The sequence below is a fragment of the Somniosus microcephalus genome, chromosome 9 (assembly GCF_052327205.1).
Source record: "Somniosus microcephalus isolate GS21.2 chromosome 9, FLI_Smic_1.0, whole genome shotgun sequence".
In the NCBI taxonomy this organism is placed as follows: Eukaryota; Metazoa; Chordata; class Chondrichthyes; order Squaliformes; family Somniosidae; genus Somniosus; species Somniosus microcephalus.
Genome location: NC_140995.1, coordinates 59,689,477 through 59,709,563, shown reverse-complemented (window position 1 = coordinate 59,709,563; position 20,087 = coordinate 59,689,477).

Sequence of the window (20,087 nt, the reverse complement as noted above, 5' to 3'; positions counted from 1 at the left end):
ACCGCCCCTGGCTCACTCACGGCTTATCCCTGATTGCTCTAGTTCCATCCCTGACCCCGCACCGGGCTCACTCCTGCAACGCCCAAGGCTCACTCCCGGAACGCCAGCGGCTTACTCCTGGACAGCCAACAGCTCACGCTCGGACCCTGCCCCCGGCTCAATGCCGGACCCCGCCACCGGCTCACTCCCAGAAACCGACCCGGCTCAATCCCAGACACCGCCCCCGGCTCACTCACTGACACCGCCCCCGGCTCTCTCCCGGACACCGCCCCCGGCTCTCTCCCGGGTACCGCCACAGGCTCACTCCCGGACACTGCCCCCGTCTCACTCTCGGACACCGCCACCGTCTCACTCTCGGACACCGCACCCGTCTCACTCTCGGACACCGCCCCCGGCTCACTCCCGGACACCGTCCCCGGCTCACTTCCGGAAACCGTCCCGGGTCACAACCGGACATTGCCCCTAGCTCAGCCCCGGACAGCTCGCCCGGCTCAATCACAGTTCACTCCCAGACACCGCCCCCGGCTCACTCTCGGACACCGCCCCCGGCTCACTCCCGGACACCGCCCCCGGCTCACTCTCGGACACCGCCCCCGGCTCACTCCCGGACACCGCCCCCGGCTCACTCCCGGACACCGCCCCCGGCTCACTCCTGGACACCGACCCCGGCTCACTCACGGACACCGACCCTGGCTCACTCACGGACACCGGCCCCGGCTCACTCCCGGACACCGAACCCGGCTCACTCCTGGACCCCATCCACGGCACACTCACGGCTTATCCCTGATCGCTCCAGTTCAATCCCTGACCCCGCACCCGGCTCACTCCTGCACTGCCCAAGGCTCACTCCCGGAACGCCAGCGGCTTACTCCTGGACAGCCAACAGCTCACGCTCGGACCCAGCCCCCAGCTCAATGCCGGACCCCGCCACTGGCTCAATCCCAGACACCGCCCCCGGCTCACTCACTGACACCGGCCCCGGCTCACTCCCGGACACCGTCCCCGGCTCACTCCCGGACATCGCCCCCAGCTCACTCCCGGACACCGCCCCCGGCTCACTCCCGGACACCGCCCCCGGCTCAATCACGGACACCGCCCCCGGCTCACTCCCGCACCCCCACCCCGGGCTCACTGCTGGTCAACCCCCTCGGCTCACTCCCAGACATTGCCCCCGGCTCACTCTTGGACACCGACCCCGGCTCACTCCCGCACACCGACACCGGCTCACTCCCGGACACCGTCCTGGGTCACAACCGGACACCGCCCCCGGCTCACTCCTGGACCCCGACCCTGGCTCACTCACGGCTCACTCCTGGACATTGGCTCCGGCTCACTCTCAATCATGCCTCCCGGCTCAGTCCCGGACCCCGCCCCCAACTCACTCCCGGTCACCGCCCCCGTCTCACGTCCTAACACCACACCCGGCACACTCCTGGACACTGCCCCAGGCTCACTCCTGGACACCGCCCCCAGCTCACACCATGAACGACCCGGCTCACTCCATGACGGACCCGGCTCACTCCATGACCGACCCGGCTCACTCCCGGATGCCGCCCTCGGCTCACACCCGGACACCGCCCCCGGCTCACACCCGGACACCGCCCCCGGCTCACTCCCGGGCACCGCCCCCGGCTCCCTCTCGGACACCAATCGCGGCTCACACCCGGCCACCGACCCCGGCTCACTCCTGGACCCCGTCCCCGGCACACTCACGCTTTTCCCTGATCTCTCCAGTTCAATCCCTGGCCCCGCACGCGGCTCACTCCTGCACCGCCCAAGGCTCACTCCCAGAACGACCGCAGCTCACTCCCGGACACCGCCCCCGGCTCACTCCCGGACACCGCTCCTGGCTCACTCCCGGACACCGCCCCCGGCTCACTCCCGGACACCGCCCTTGGCTCACTCCCGGACACCGCCCCCGGCTCACTCCCGGACAGTGCCACCGGCTCACTCCCGGACAGCGCCCCCGGCTCACTCCCGGACACTGACCCCGGCTCACTCACGGACACCGACCCCGGCTCACTCCCGGACACCGATCACGGCTCACACCCGGACACCGACCCCGGCTCACTCCTGGACCCCGTCCCCGGCACACTCACGCTTATTCCTGATCGCTCCAGTTCAATCCCTGACCCCGCATGCGGCTCACTCCTGCACCGCCCAAGGCTCACTCCCGGAACGCCAGCGGCTCACTCCCGGACACTGCCCCCTGCTAACTCCCGGACACCGCCCCTGGCTCACTCCCGGACACCGCCCCAGGTTCTCTCCCGGACACCGCCCCCGGCTCACTCCCGGACACCACCCCCTGCTCACTCCCGGAGAGCGCACCCGGCTCACTTCCGGACACCGCCCCCGGCTCCCTCCCGGACACCGCCACCGGCTCACTCCCGGACACCGCCACCCGGCTCACGCCTGGACACCGCCCCGGCTCACACCCGGACACTGCCCCCGGCTCACTCCCGGACACCGCCCCCGGCTCACTCCCGGACACTGACCCTGGCACACTCCCGGACACCGACCCCGGCTCATTCCCGGACACCGACCCCGGCTTACTCCCTGACACCGATCGCGGCTCACTCCCGGTCACCGACCCCGGCTCACTCCTGGACCCCGTCCCCGGCACACTCACGACTTATCCCTGATCGCTCCAGTTCAATCCCTGACCCCGCCCCCCGGCTCACTCCCGGACATCGCCCCAGGCTCACTCCCGGACACCGCCCCCGGCTCACTCCCAGATACCGCCCCAGGCTCACTTCCGGACACCGCCCCCGGTTCTCTCCCGGACACCGCCCCCGGCTCAATCCCGGACACCGCCCCCGGCTCACTCCCGGACACCGCCCCCGGCTCACTCCCGGACACCGCCCCCGGCTCACTCCCGGACACCGACCCCGGCTCACTCCCGGACCACGACCCCGGCTCACTCACGGCTCACTCCTGGACACTGGCCCCGGCTCACTCTCAATCATGCCTCCCGGCGCAGTCCCGGACCCCTCCCCCAACTCACTCCTGGTCACCGCCCCCATCTCATGCCCTAACACCACACCCGGCACACTCCTGAACACTGCCCCCGGTTCTCTCCCGGACACCGCCCCCGGCTCACTCCCGGACACTGCCCCCGGCTCACTCCCGGACATCGCCCCCGGCTCACTCCCGGACACCGCCCCCTGATCACTCCCGGACACTGCCCCCGGCTCACTCCCGGACAGCACCCCCGGCTCACTCCCGGACAGTGCCCCCGGCTGACTCCCGGACACCGACCCCGGCTCACTCCTGGACTCCGACCCCGGGTCACTCCCGGACACCGATTGCGGCTGACACACGGACACCGACCCCGGCTCACTCCTGGACCCCGTCCCCGGCACACTCACGGCTTATCCCTGATCGCTCCAGTTCAATCCCTGACCCCGCACGCAGCTAACTCCTGCACCGCCCAAGGCTCACTCCCGGAATGCCAGCGGCTCACTCCCGGACACCACCCCCGGCTCACTCCCGGACACCGCCCCAGGCTCTCTCCCGGACACCGCCCCCGGCTCACTCCCGGACACAGCCCCCGGCTCACTCCCGGGCACCGCCCCCGGCTCACTCCCGGACACCGCCCCAGGCTCACTCCCGGACACCGCCCCAGGCTCACTCCCGGACACCGCCCCCGGTTCTCTCCCGGACACCGCCCCCGGCTCAATCCCGGACACCACCCCCGGCTCACTCCCGGACACCGCCCCCGGCTCACTACCGGACACAGCCCCCGGCTCCCTCATGGACCCCGACCCCGGCTCACTCACGGCTCACTCCTGGACACTGGCCCCGGCTCACTCTCCATCATGCCTCCCGGCTCAGTCCCGGACCCCGCCCCCAACTCACTCCCGGTCACCGCCCCCATCTCACGCCCTAACACCACACCCGGCACACTCCTGGACACTGCCCCTGGCTCTCTCCTGGACACCGCACCCGGCTCACACCATGAACGACCCGGCTCACTCCATGACCGACCCGGCTCACTCCATGACCGACCTGGCTCACTCCCGGACACCGTCCCCGGCTCACACCCGGACACCGCTCCCAGCTCACACCCGAACACCGCCCCCGGCTCACTCCTGGACACTGCCCCCGGCTCACTCCCGGTCACCGCCCCCGGCTCACTCCCGGACACCGCCTGCGGCTCACTCCCGGACACCGCCCCCGGCTCACTCCCGGACACCGCCCGCGGCTCACTCACGGACACCGCCCCCGGCTTACTCCCCGACACCGCCCCCGGCTCACTCCCGGACACCGACCCCTGCTCACTCCTGGACCCCATCCCTGCCACACTCACGGCTTATCCCTGATCGCTCCAGTTCAATCCCTGACCCCGCACGCGCCTCACTCCTGCACCGCCCAAGGCTCACTCCCGGAACGCCAGCGGCTCACTCCCGGACACCGTCCCCGGCTCACTCCCGGACACCGCCCCAGGCTCACTCCCGGACACCGCCCCCGGCTCACTCCCAGACACCGCCCCCGGCTCACTCCCGGACACCGTCCCCTGCTCACTCCCGGACACTGCCCCCTGCTCACTCCCGGACACCGCCCCCGGTTCACTCCCGGACACCGCCCCCGACTCACTCCCAGACACCGCCCCCGGCTCACTCCCGGACACCGTCCCCGGCTCACTCCCGGACACCGGCCCCCGGTTCTCTCCCGGACACCGGCCTCGGATCTCTTCCGGACACCGCCCGCGGCTCGCTCCCGGACACCGCCCCCGGCTCGCACCCGGACACTGCCCCCGGCTCCCTCCCGGACACCGACCCTGGCTCACTCCCGGACACCGCCCCGGCTCACACCATGAACGACCCGGCTCACTCCATGACTGACCCGGCTCACTCCATGACCGACCGGGCTCACTCCCGGACACCGCCCCCGGCTCACACCCGGACTCCGCCCCCGGCTCACACCCGGACACCGCCCCCGGCTCACTCCCGGACACCGCCCCCGGCTCCCTCCCAGACACCGCAACCGGCTCACTCCCGGACACCGCCCCCGGCTCACTCCCGGACACCGCCCCCGGCTCACTTATGGTCACCGCCCCCGGCTCACTCCCGGACACCGCCCCGGCTCACACCGGGACACCGCCCCAGGTTCTCTCCCGGACACCGCCCCCGGCTCACTCCCGGGCACCGCCCCCGGCTCACTCCCGGACACCGCCCCAGCTCACTCCCGGACACCGCCCCCGGCTCACTCCCGGACAGCGCCCCCGGCTCACTCCCGGACACCGATCCCGGCTCACTCCGGACACTGAACCGGCTCACTCACGGACACCGACCCCGGCTCCCTCCCGGACACCGATCGCGGCTCACACTCGGCCACCCAACCCCGGCTCACTCCTGGACCCCGTCCCCGGCACACTCACGCTTATCCCTGATCGCTCCAGTTCAATCCCTGACCCCGCACGCGGCTCACTCCTGCACCGCCCAAGGCTCACTCCCGGAACGCCAGCGGCTCACTCCGGGACACCATCCCCCGGCTCACTCCCGGACACCGCCCCAGGCTCACTCCCGGACACCGCCCCCGGCTCACTCCCGGACACCACCCCCGGCTCACTCCCGGATACCGCCCCTGGCTCACTCCGGACACCGCCCCAGGCTCACTTCCGGACACCGCCCCCGGTTCTCTCCCGGACACCGCCCCCGGCTCAATCCCGGACACCGCCCCCGGCTCACTCCCTGACACCGCCCCCGGCTCACTCCCGGACACCGCCCCCGGCTCAGTCCCGGACACCGACCCCGGCTCACTCCCGGACACCGTCCCGGGTCACAACCGGACACCGCCCCCGGCTCACTCCTGGACCACGACCCCGGCTCACTCACGGCTCACTCCTGGACACTGGCCCCGGCTCACTCTCAATCATGCCTCCCGGCGCTGTCCCGGACCCCTCCCCCAACTCACTCCCGGTCACCGCCCCACCATCTCACGCCCTAACACCACACCCGGCACACTCCTGGACACTGCCCCTGGCTCACTCCTGGACACCGCCCCCGGCTCACTCCATGACCGATCTGGCTCACTCCCGGACACCGCCCCCGGTTCTCTCCCAGAAACCGCCCCCGGCTCACTCCCGGACACCGCCCCCCGGCTCATTCCCGGACACCGCCCCCGGCTCACTCCCGGACACCCGCCCCCGGCTCACTCCCGGACACCGCCCCCGTCTCACTCCCGGACACCGCCCCCTGCTCACTCCCGGACACTGCCCCTGGCTCACTCCCGGACAGCACCCCCGGCTCACTCCCGGACAGCGCCCCCAGCTCACTCCCGGACACCGACCCCGGCTCTCTCCCGGACACCGAACCCGGGTCAGTCCCGGACACTGATTGCGGCTCACACACGCACACCGACCCCGGCTCACTCCTGGACCCCGTCCCCGGCACACTCACGGCTTATCCCTGATCGCTCCAGTTCAATCCCTGACCCCGCACGCGGCTCACTCCTGCACCGCCCAAGGCTCACTCCCGGAACGCCAGCGGCTCACTCCCGGACACCGTCCCCTGCTCACTCCCGGACACTGCCCCCTGCTCACTCCCGGACACCGCCACCAGTTCACTCCCGGACACCGCCCCCGACTCACTCCCAGACACCGCCCCCGGCTCACTCCCGGACACCGCCCCCGGCTCACTCCCGGACACCGTCCCCGGCTCACTCCCGGACACCGTCCCCGGCTCAGTCCCGGACACCGGCCCCCGGTTCTCTCCCGGACACCGGCCTCGGATCTCTTCCGGACACCGCCCGCGGCTCGCTCCCAGACACCACCCCCGGCTCGCACCCGGACACCGCCCCCGGCTCCCTCCCGGACACCGACCCCGGCTCACTCCCGGACACCGCCCCCGGCTCACGCCCGGACACCGCCCCTGGCTCACTCCCGGACAGCGCCCCCGGCTCACTCCTGGACAGCACCCCCGGCTCACTCCCGGACACCGACCCTGGCTCACTCCCGGACACCGTCCCGGGTCACAACCGGACACCGCCCCCGGCTCACTCCTGGACCCCGACCCCGGCTAATTCACGGCTCACTCCTGGACACTGGCCCCGGATCACTCTCAATCATGCCTCCCGGCTCAGTCCCGGACCCCGCCCCCAACTCACTCCCGGTCACCGCCTCCATCTCACGCCCTAACACCACACCCGGCACACTCCTGGAGACTGCCCCTGGCTCACTCCTGGACACCGCCCCCGGCTCACACCATGAACGACCCGGCTCACTCCATGACGGACCCGGCTCACTCCATGACCGACCGGGCTCACTCCCGGACACCGCCCCCGGCTCACACCCGGACTCCGCCCCCGGCTCACACTCGGACACCGCCCCCCGGCTCACTCCCGGACACCGCCCCCGGCTCCCTCCCAGACACCGCAACCGGCTCACTCCCGGACACCGCCCCCGGCTCACTCCCGGACACCGCCACCGGCTCACTCATGGTCACCGCCCCCGGCTCACTCCCGGACACCGCCCCCGGCTCACACCGGGACACCGCCCCAGGTTCTCTCCCGGACACCGCCCCCGGCTCACTCCCGGGCACCGCCCCCGGCTCACTCCCGGACAACCGCCCCCGGCTCACTCCCGGACACCGCCCCCGGCTCACTCCCGGACAGCGCCCCCGGCTCACTCCCGGACACCGATCCCGGCTCACTCCCGGACACCGAACCGGCTCACTCACGGACACCGGCCCCGGCTCCCTCCCGGACACCGATCGCGGCTCACACCCGGCCACCAACCCCGGCTCACTCCTGGACCCCGTCCCCGGCACACTCACGCTTATCCCTGATCGCTCCAGTTCAATCCCTGACCCCGCACGCGGCTCACTCCTGCACCGCCCAAGGCTCACTCCCAGAACGACCGCGGCTCACTCCCGGACACCGCCCCCGGCTCACTCACGGACACCGCGCGCGGCTCACTCACGGACACCGCCCCCGGCTCACTCCCGGACACCGCCCCCGGCTCACTCCCGGACAGTGCCAGTGGCTCACTCCCGGACAGTGCCACCGGCTCACTCCCGGACAGCGCCCCCGGCTCACTCCCGGACACTGACCCCCGGCTCACTCCCGGACACCGACCCCGGCTCACTCACGGACACCGCCCCCCGGCTCACTCCTGGACCCCGACCCCGGCTAATTCACGGCTCACTCCTGGACAACGGCCCCGGATCACTCTCAATCATGCCTCCCGGCTCAGTCCCGGACCCCGCCCCCAACTCACTCCCGGTCAACGCCTCCATCTCACGCCCTAACACCACACCCGGCACACTCCTGGACACTGCCCCTGGCTCACTCCTGGACACCGCCCCCGGCTCACACCATGAACGACCCGGCTCACTCCATGACGGACCCCGGCTCACTCCATGACCGACCGGGCTCACTCTCGGACACCGCCCCCGGCTCACACCCGGACTCCGCCCCCGGCTCACACCCGGACACCGCCCCCGGCTCACTCCCGGACACCGCCCCCGGCTCCCTCACAGACACCGCAACCGGCTCACTCCCGGACACCGCCCCCGGCTCACTCCCGGACACCGCCCCCGGCTCACTTATGGTCACCGCCCCCGGCTCACTCCCGGACACCGCCCCCGGCTCACACCGGGACACCGCCCCAGGTTCTCTCCCGGACACCGCCCCCGGCTCACTCCCGGGCACCGCCCCCGGCTCACTCCCGGACACCGCCCCCCGGCTCACTCCCGGACACCACCCCCGGCTCACTCCCGGACAGCGCCCCCGGCTCACTCCCGGACACCGATCCCGGCTCACTCCCGGACACTGAACGCGGCTCACACCCCGGCCACCAACCCCGGCTCACTCCTGGACCCCGTCCCCGGCACACTCACGCTTATCCCTGATCGCTCCAGTTCAATCCCTGACCCCGCACACGGCTCACTCCTGCACCGCCCAAGGCTCACTCCTGGAACGCCAGCGGCTCACTCCGGGACACCACCCCCCGGCTCACTCCCGGACACCGCCCCAGGCTCACTCCCGGACACTGCCCCCGGCTCACTCCCGGACACCACCCCCGGCTCACTCCCGGATACCGCCCCTGGCTCACTCCCGGACACCGCCCCAGGCTCACTTCCGGACACCGCCCCCGGTTGTCTCCCGGACACCGCCCCCCGGCTCAATCCCGGACACCGCCCCCCGGCTCACTCCCGGACACCGCCCCCCGGCTGACTCCCGGACACCGCCCCCGGCTCACTCCCGGACACCGACCCCGGCTCACTCCCGGACACCGTCCCGGGTCACAACCGGACACCGCCCCCGGCTCACTCCTGGACCACGACCCCGGCTCACTCACGGCTCACTCTGGACACTGGCCCCGGCTCACTCTCAATCATGCCTCCCGGCGCTGTCACGGACCCCTCCCCCAACTCACTCCCCGGTCACCGCCCCCATCTCACGCCCTAAAACCACACCCAGCACACTCCTGGGCACTGCCCCTGGCTCACTCCTGGACACCGCCCCCGGCTCACTCCATGACCGACCTGGCTCACTCCCGGACACCGCCCCCGGTTCTCTCCCGGACACCGCCCCCGGCTCACTCCCGGACACCGCCCCCGGCTCACTCCCGGACACTGCCCCCGGTTCACTCCCGGACACCGCCCCCTGCTCACTCCCGGACACTGCCCCCGGCTCACTCCCGGACAGCACCCCCGGCTCACTCCCGGACAGCGCCTCCAGCTCACTCCCGGACACCGACCCCGGCTCACTCCCGGACACCGACCCCGGGTCAGTCCCGGACACCGATTGCGGCTCACACACGGACACCGACCCCGGCTCACTCCTGGACCCCGTCCCCGGCACACTCACGGCTTATCCCTGATCGCTCCACTTCAATCCCTGACCCCGCACGCGGCTCACTCCTGCACCGCCCAAGGCTCACTCCCGGAACGCCAGCGGCTCACTCCCGGACACCGTCCCCTGCTCACTCCCGGACACTGCCCCCTGCTCACTCCCGGACACCGCCCCCGGTTCACTCCCGGACACCGCCCCCGACTCACTCCCAGACACCGCCCCCGGCTCACTCCCGGACACCACCCCCGGCTCACTCCCGGACACCGTCCCCGGCTCACTCCCGGACACCGGCCCCCGGTTCTCTCCCGGACACCGGCCTCGGATCTCTTCCGGACACCGCCCGCGGCTCGCTCCCGGACACCGCCCCCCGGCTCGCACCCGGACACCGCCCCCGGCTCCCTCCCGGACACCGACCCCGGCTCACTTCCGGACACCGCCCCCGGCTCACGCCCGGACACTGCCCCCGGCTCACTCCCGGACAGCGCCCCCGGCTCACTCCTGGACAGCGCCCCCCGCCTCACTCCCGGACACCGACCCTGGCTCACTCCCGGACACCGTTCCGGGTCACAACCGGACACCGCCCCCGGCTCACTCCTGGACCCCGACCCCGGCTAATTCACGGCTCACTCCTGGACACTGGCCCCGGATCACTCTCAAGCATGCCTCCCGCTCCATCTCACGCCCTAACACCACACCCGGCACACTCCTGGACACTGCCCCTGGCTCACTCCTGGACACCGCCCCCGGCTCACACCATGAACGACCCGGCTCACTCCATGACGGACCCGCCTCACTCCATGACCGACCGGGCTCACTCCCGGACACCGCCCCCGGCTCACACCCGGACTCCGCCCCCGGCTCACACTCGGACACCGCCCCCGGCTCACTCCCGGACACCGCCCCCGGCTCCCTCCCAGACACCGCAACCGGCTCACTCCCGGACACCGCCCCTGGCTCACTCCCGGACACCGCCCCCGGCTCACTCATGGTCACCGCCCCCGGCTCACTCCCGGACACCGCCCCCGGCTCACACCGGGACACCGCCCCAGGTTCTCTCCCGGACACCGCCCCGGCTCACTCCCGGGCACCGCCCCCGGCTCACTCCCGGACACCGCCCCCGGCTCACTCCCGGACACCGCCCCTGGCTCACTCCCGGACAGCGCCCCCGGCTCACTCCCGGACACCGATCCCGGCTCACTCCCGGACACCGAACCGGCTCACTCACGGACACCGGCCCCGGCTCCCTCCCGGACACCGATCGCGGCTCACACCCGGCCACCAACCCCGGCTCACTCCTGGACCCCGTCCCCGGCACACTCACGCTTATCCCTGATCGCTCCAGTTCAATCCCTGACCCCCGCACGCGGCTCACTCCTGCACCGCCCAAGGCTCACTCCCAGAACGACCGCGGCTCACTCCCGGACACTGCCCCCGGCTCACTCACGGACACCGCGCGCGGCTCACTCACGGACACCGCCCCCGGCTCACTCCCGGACACCGCCCCCGGCTCACTCCCGGACAGTGCCACCGGCTCACTCCCGGACAGTGCCACCGGCTCACTCCCGGACAGCGCCCCCGGCTCACTCCCGGACACTGAACCCGGCTCACTCCCGGACACCGACCCCGGCTCACTCACGGACACCGACCCCGGCTTACTCCCGGACACCGATCACGGCTCACACCCGGACACCAACCCCGGCTCACTCCTGGACCGCGTCCCCGGCACACTCACGCTTATTCCTGATCGCTCCAGTTCAATCCCTGACCCCGCACGCGGCTCACTCCTGCACCGCCCAAGGCTCACTACCGGAACGCCAGCGGCTCACTCCCAGACACCGCCCCCGGCTCACTCCCGGACTCCGCCCCAGCTCACTCCCGGACACCGACCCTGGCTCACTCCCGGACACCGCCCCCGGCTCACTCCCGGACACCGACCCCGGCTCACTCCCGGACACCGTCCCGGGTCACAACCGGACACCGCCCCCGGCTCACTCCTGGACTACGACCCCGGCTCACTCACGGCTCACTCCTGGACACTGGCCCCGGCTCACTCTCAATCATGCCTCCCGGCGCAGTCCTGGACCCCTCCCCCAACTCACTCCCGGTCACCGCCCCCATCTCACGCCCTAACACCACACCCGGCACACTCCTGGACACTGCACCTGGCTCACTCCTGGACACCGCTCCCGGCTCACTCCATTACCGACCTGGCTCACTCCCGGACACCGCCCCCGGTTCTCTCCCGGACACCGCCCCCGGCTCACTCCCGGACACCGCCCCCTGCTCAATCCCGGACACCGCCCCCGGCTCACTCCCGGACAGCACCCCCAGCTCACTCCTGGACAGCGCCCCCAGCTCACTCCCGGACTCCGACCCCGGCTCACGCCCGGACACCGACCCCGGGTCAGTCCCGGACACCGATTGCGGCTCACACACGGACACCGACCCCGGCTCACTCCTGGACCCCGTCCCAGGCACACTCACGGCTTATCCCTGATCGCTCCAGTTCAATCCCTGACCCCGCACGCGGCTCACTCCTGCACCGCCCAAGGCTCTCTCCCGGAACGCCAGCGGCTCACTCCCGGGCACCGTCCCCTGCTCACTCCCGGACACTGCCCCCTGCTCACTCCCGGACACCGCCCCCGGTTCACTCCCGGACACCGCCCCCGACTCACTCCCAGACACCGCCCCCGGCTCACTCCCGGACACCGCCCCCGGCTCACTCCCGGACACCGTCCCCGGCTCACTCCCGGACACGGCCCCCGGTTCTCTCCCGGACACCGGCCTCGGTTCTCTTCCGGACACCGCCCGCGGCTCGCTCCCGGACACCGCCCCCGGCTCGCACCCGGACACCGCCCCCGGCTCCCTCCCGGACACCGACCCCGGCTCACTCCCGGACACCGCCCCCGGCTCACTCCCGGACACCGCCCCCGGCTCACTCCCGGACAGCGCCCCCGGCTCACTCCTGGACAGCGCCCCCGGCTCACTCCCGGACACCGACCCTGGCTCACTCCCGGACACCGTCCCGGGTCACACCCGGACACCGACCCCGGCTCACTCCTGGACCCCGTCCCCGGCACACTCACGCTTATTCCTGATCGCTCCAGTTCAATCCCTGACCCCGCACGCGGCTCACTCCTGCACCGCCCAAGGCTCACTCCCGGAACGCCAGCGGCTCACTCCCGGACACCGCCCCCGGCTCACTCCCGGACTCCGCCCCGGCTCACTCCCGGACACCGACCACGGCTCATTCCCAGACGCAGACCCCGGCTCACTCACGGACACCGATCTCGGCTCACTCCCAGACACCGATCGCAGCTCACTCCCGGACACTGCCCCCTGCTAACTCCCGGACACCGCCCCCGGCTCACTCCCGGACCCCGCTCCAGGTTCTCTCCCGGACACCGCCCCCGGCTCTCTCCCGGACACCACCCACTGCTCACTCCCGGACACCGCACACGGCTCACTACCGGACACCGCCCCCGGCTCCCTCCCGGACACCGCCACCGGCTCACTCCCAGACACCGCCCCCCGGCTCACGCCTGGACTCCGCCCCGGCTCACTCCCGGACACCGCCCCCAGCTCACTCCCGGACACCGCCCCCGGCTCACACCCGGACACTACCCCAGGCTCACTCCCGGACACCGCCCCCGGCTCACTCCCGGACACTGACCCCGGCACACTCCCGGACACCGACCCTGGCTCATTCCCGGACACCGACCCCGGCTCACTCACGGACACCGACCCCGGCTCACTCCCAGACACCGATCGCGGCTCACTCCCGGTCACCGACCCCGGCTCACTCCTGGACCCCGTCCCCGGCACACTCACGGCTTATCCCTAATCGCTCCCGTTCAATCCCTGACCCCGCACGCGGCTCACTCCTGCACCGCCCAAGGCTCACTCCCGGAACGCCAGCGGCTCACTCCGGGACACCGCCCCCCGGCTCACTCCCGGACACCGCCCCAGGCTCACTCCCGGACACCGCCCCCGGCTCACTCCCGGCTCACTCCTGGACACTGGCCCCGGCTCACTCTCAATCATGCCTCCCGGCGCTGTCCCGGACCCCTCCCCCAACTCACTCCCGGTCACCGCCCCCATCTCACGCCCTAAAACCACACCCGGCACACTCCTGGACACTGCCCCTGGCTCACTCCTGGACACCGCCCCCGGCTCACTCCATGACCGACCTGGCTCGCTCCCGGACACCGCCCCCGGTTCTCTCCCGGACACCGCCCCCGGCTCACTCCCGGACACCGCCCCCGGCTCACTCCCGGACACCGCCCCTGGTTCACTCCCGGACACCGCCCCCTGCTCACTCCCGGACACTGCCCCCGGCTCACTCCCGGACAGCACCCCCGGCTCACTCCCGGACAGCGCCCCCAGCTCACTCCCGGACACCGACCCCGGCTCACTCCCGGACACCGACCCCGGGTCGGTCCCGGACACCGATTGCGGCTCACACACGGACACCGACCCCGGCTCACTCCTGGACCCCGTCCCCGGCACACTCACGGCTTATCCCTGATCGCTCCAGTTCAATCCCTGACCCCGCACGCGGCTCACTCCTGCACCGCCCATGGCTCACTCCCGGAACGCAAGCGGCTCACTCCCGGATACCACCCCCGGCTCAATCCCGGACACAACCCCCGGCTCACTCCCAGATACCGCCTCCGGCTCACTAACGGACACAGCCCCCGGCTCACTCCTGGACCCCGACCCCGGCTCACTCACGGCTCACTCCTGGACACTGGCCCCGGCTCACTCTCAATCATGCCTCCCGGCTCAGTCCCGGACCCCGCCCCCAACTCACTCCCGGTCACCGCCCGCATCTCACGCCCTAACACCACACCCGGCACACTCCTGGACACTGCCCCTGGCTCTCTCCTGGACACCGCCCCCGGCTCACACCATGAACGACCCGGCTCACTCCATGACCGACCCGGCTCACTCCATGACCGACCCGGCTCACTCACGGACACCGAACCCCGCTCACTCCCAGACACCGATCGCGGCTCACTCCCGGTCACCGACCCCGGCTCACTCCTGGACCCCGTCCCCGGCACACTCACGGCTTATCCCTGATCGCTCCCGTTCAATCCCTGACCCCGCACGCGGCTCACTCCTGCACCGCCCAAGGCTCACTCCCGGAACGCCAGAGGCTCACTCCGGGACACCGCCCCCCGGCTCACTCCCGGACACCGACCCTGGCTCACTCCCGGACACCGTCCCGGGTCACAACCGGACACCGCCCCCGGCTCACTCCTGGACCCCGACCCCGGCTAATTCACGGCTCACTCCTGGACACCGACCCCGGCTCACTCCCGGACACCGATCACGGCTCACACCCGGACACCGACCCCGGCTCACTCCTGGACCCCGTCCCCGGCACACTCACGCTTATTCCTGATCGCTCCAGTTCAATCCCTGACCCCGCACGCGGCTCACTCCTGCACCGCCCAAGGCTCACTCCCGGAACGCCAGCGGCTCACTCCCGGACACCGCCCCCGGCTCACTCCCGGACTCCGCCCCGGCTCACTCCCGGACACCGACCACGGCTCATTCCCAGACGCAGACCCCGGCTCACTCACGGACACCGATCTCGGCTCACTCCCAGACACCGATCGCAGCTCACTCCCGGACACTGCCCCCTGCTAACTCCCGGACACCGCCCCCGGCTCACTCCCGGACCCCGCCCCAGGTTCTCTCCCGGACACCGCCCCCGGCTCTCTCCCGGACACCACCCACTGCTCACTCCCGGACACCGCACACGGCTCACTACCGGACACCGCCCCCGGCTCCCTCCCGGACACCGCCACCGGCTCACTCCCAGACACCGCCCCCCGGCTCACGCCTGGACTCCGCCCCGGCTCACTCCCGGACACCGCCCCCAGCTCACTCCCGGACACCGCCCCCGGCTCACACCCGGACACTACCCCAGGCTCACTCCCGGACACCGCCCCCGGCTCACTCCCGGACACTGACCCCGGCACACTCCCGGACACCGACCCTGGCTCATTCCCGGACACCGACCCCGGCTCACTCACGGACACCGACCCCGGCTCACTCCCAGACACCGATCGCGGCTCACTCCCGGTCACCGACCCCGGCTCACTCCTGGACCCCGTCCCCGGCACACTCACGGCTTATCCCTAATCGCTCCCGTTCAATCCCTGACCCCGCACGCGGCTCACTCCTGCACCGCCCAAGGCTCACTCCCGGAACGCCAGCGGCTCACTCCGGGACACCGCCCCCCGGCTCACTCCCGGACACCGCCCCAGGCTCACTCCCGGACACCGCCCCCGGCTCACTCCCGGACACCACCCCCGGCTCACTCCCGGATACCGCCCCTGGCTCACTCCCGGACACCGCCCCAGGCTCACTTCCGGACACCGCCCCGGTTCTCTCCCGGACACCGCCCCCGGCTCAATCCCGGACACCGCCCCCGGCTCACTCCCGGACACCGCCCCTGGCTCACTCCCGGACACCGCCCCCGGCTCACTCCCGGACACCGACCCCGGCTCACTCCCGGACACCGTCCCGGGTCACAACCGGACACTGCCCCCGGCTCACTCCTGGACCACGACCCCGGCTCACTCACGGCTCACTCCTGGACACTGGCCCCGGCTCACTCTCAATCATGCCTCCCGGCGCTGTCCCGGACCCCTCCCCCAACTCACTCCCGGTCACCGCCCCCATCTCACGCCCTAAAACCACACCCGGCACACTCCTGGACACTGCCCCTGGCTCACTCCTGGACACCGCCCCCGGCTCACTCCATGACCGACCTGGCTCGCTCCCGGACACCGCCCCCAGTTCTCTCCCGGACACCGCCCCCGGCTCACTCCCGGACACCGCCCCCGGCTCACTCCCGGACACCGCCCCTGGTTCACTCCCGGACACCGCCCCCTGCTCACTCCCGGACACTGCCCCCGGCTCACTCCCGGACAGCACCCCCGGCTCACTCCCGGACAGCGCCCCCAGCTCACTCCCGGACACCGACCCCGGCTCACTCCCGGACACCGACCCCGGGTCGGTCCCGGACACCGATTGCGGCTCACACACGGACACCGACCCCGGCTCACTCCTGGACCCCGTCCCCGGCACACTCACGGCTTATCCCTGATCGCTCCAGTTCAATCCCTGACCCCGCACGCGGCTCACTCCTGCACCGCCCATGGCTCACTCCCGGAACGCAAGCGGCTCACTCCCGGATACCACCCCCGGCTCAATCCCGGACACAACCCCCGGCTCACTCCCAGATACCGCCTCCGGCTCACTAACGGACACAGCCCCCGGCTCACTCCTGGACCCCGACCCCGGCTCACTCACGGCTCACTCCTGGACACTGGCCCCGGCTCACTCTCAATCATGCCTCCCGGCTCAGTCCCGGACCCCGCCCCCAACTCACTCCCGGTCACCGCCCGCATCTCACGCCCTAACACCACACCCGGCACACTCCTGGACACTGCCCCTGGCTCTCTCCTGGACACCGCCCCCGGCTCACACCATGAACGACCCGGCTCACTCCATGACCGACCCGGCTCACTCCATGACCGACCCGGCTCACTCACGGACACCGAACCCCGCTCACTCCCAGACACCGATCGCGGCTCACTCCCGGTCACCGACCCCGGCTCACTCCTGGACCCCGTCCCCGGCACACTCACGGCTTATCCCTGATCGCTCCCGTTCAATCCCTGACCCCGCACGCGGCTCACTCCTGCACCGCCCAAGGCTCACTCCCGGAACGCCAGAGGCTCACTCCGGGACACCGCCCCCCGGCTCACTCCCGGACACCGCCCCAGGCTCACTCCCGGACACCGCCCCCGGCTCACTCCCGGACACCGCCCCAGGCTCACTTCCGGACACCGCCCCCGGTTCTCTCCCGGACACCGCCCCCGGCTCAATCCCGGACACCGCCCCCGGCTCACTCCTGGACACCGCCCCCGGCTCACTCCCAGACACCACCCCCGGCTCACTCCCGGACACCGACCCCGGCTCACTCCCGGACACCGTCCCGGGTCACAACCGGACACCGCCCCCGGCTCACTCCGGGACCACGACCCCGGCTCACTCACGGCTCACTCCTGGACACTGGCCCCGGCTCACTCTCAATCATGCCTCCCGGCGCAGTCCCGGACCCCTCCCCCAACTCACTCCCGGTCACCGCCCCCATCTCACGCCCTAACACCACACCCGGCACACTCCTGGACACTGCCCCTGGCTCACTCCTGGACACCGCCCCCGGCTCACTCCATGAACGACCTGGCTCACTCCCGGACACCGCCCCCGGTTCTCTCCCGGACACCGTCCCCGGGTCACTCCCGGACACCGATTGCGGCTCACACACGGACACCGCCCGCGGCTCACTCCCGCACCCCCACCCCCGGCTCACTACTGGTCTACCCCTCGGCTCAATCCCGGACATCGCCCCCAGCTCACTCTTGGACACTGACCCCGGCTCACTCCCGCACACCGACACCGGCTCACTCCCGGACACCGTCCTGGGTCACAACCGGACACCGCCCCCGGCTCACTCCTGGACCCCGACCCCGGCTCACTCACGGCTCACTCCTGGACACCGGCTCCGGCTCACTCTCAATCATGCCTCCCGGCTCAGTCCTGGACCCCGCCCCCAACACACTCCCGGTCACTGCCCCGTGCCCCCGTCTCACGCCCTAACACCTCACCCGGCACACTCCTGGACACTGCCCCAGGCTCACTCCTGGACACCGCCCCCGGCTCACTCCATGAACGACCCGGCTCACTCCATGACCGACCCGGCTCACTCCATGACCGACCCGGCTCACTTCCGGACAGCGCCCTCGGCTCACACCCGGACACCGCCTCCAGCTCACACCCGGACACCGCCCCCGGCTCACTCCCGGACACCGCCCCCGGCTCCCTCCTGGACACCGCCCCCGGCTCACTCCCGGACACCGCCCCCGGCTCACTCCCGGACACCGGCCCCGGTTCTCTCCCGGACACCGCCCCCGGCTCACTCCCGGACACCGCCCCCGGCTCATTCCCGGACACCGACCCCGGCTCACTCCCGGACACCGTCCCGGGTCACAACCGGACACCGCCTCCGGCTCACTCCTGGACCCCGACCCCGGCTCACTCACGGCTCAATCCTGGACACCGGCTCCGTCTCACTCTCAATCATGCCTCCCGGCTCAGTCCTGGACCCCGCCCCCAACTCACTCCCGGTCACCGCCCCCATGCCCCCGTCTCACGCCCTATCACCTCACCCGGCACACTCCTGAACACTGCCCCAGGCTCACTCCTGGACACCGCCCCTGGCTCACACCATGAACGACCCGGCTCACTCCATGACGGACCCGGCTCACCCCATGACCCACCCGGCACACTCCCGGACACCGCCCCCGGCTCACTCCCGATCACCGCCCCCGGCTCACTCCCGGACACCGCCCCCGGCTCACTCCCGGACACCGCCCCCGGTTCTCTCCCTGACACCGCCCCCGGCTCACTCCCGGACACCGCCCCCGGCTCACTCCCAGACACCGCCCCCGGATTACTCCCGGACACCGACCCCGGGTCACTCCCGGACACCGATCGCGGCTCACACCCGGACACCGCCCCCGGCTCACTCCCGGACACCGCCCCCGACTCACTCCCGGACACCGGCCCCGGTTCTCTCCCACACACCGACCCCGGCTCACTCCCGGACATCGTCCCGGGTCACAACCGGACACCGCCCCCGGCTCACTCCTGGACCCCGACTCCGGCTAACTCACGGCTCACTCCTGGACACTGGCCCCAAATCACTCTCAATCATGCCTCCCGGCTCAGTCCCGGACCCCGCCCCCAACTCACTCCTGGTCACCGCCCCCATCTCACGCCCTAACACCACACCCGGCACACTCCTGGACACTGCCCCTGGATCACTCCGGGACACCACCCCCGGCTCACACCGTGAACGACCCGGCTCACTCCATGACCGACGTGGCTCACTCCCGGGCACCGCCACGGGCTCACTCCCGGACACCGCCCCCGTGTCACTCTCGGACACCGACCCCGGCTCACTCCCGGACATCATCCCGGGTCACAACCGGACACCGCCCCCGGCTCACTCCTGGACCCCGACTCCGGCTAACTCACGGCTCACTCCTGGACACTGGCCCCAAATCACTCTCAATCATGCCTCCCGGCTCAGTCCCGGACCCCGCCCCCAACTCACTCCTGGTCACCGCCCCCATCTCACGCCCTAACACCACACTCGGCACACTCCTGGACACTGCCCCTGGATCTCTCCGGGACACCAC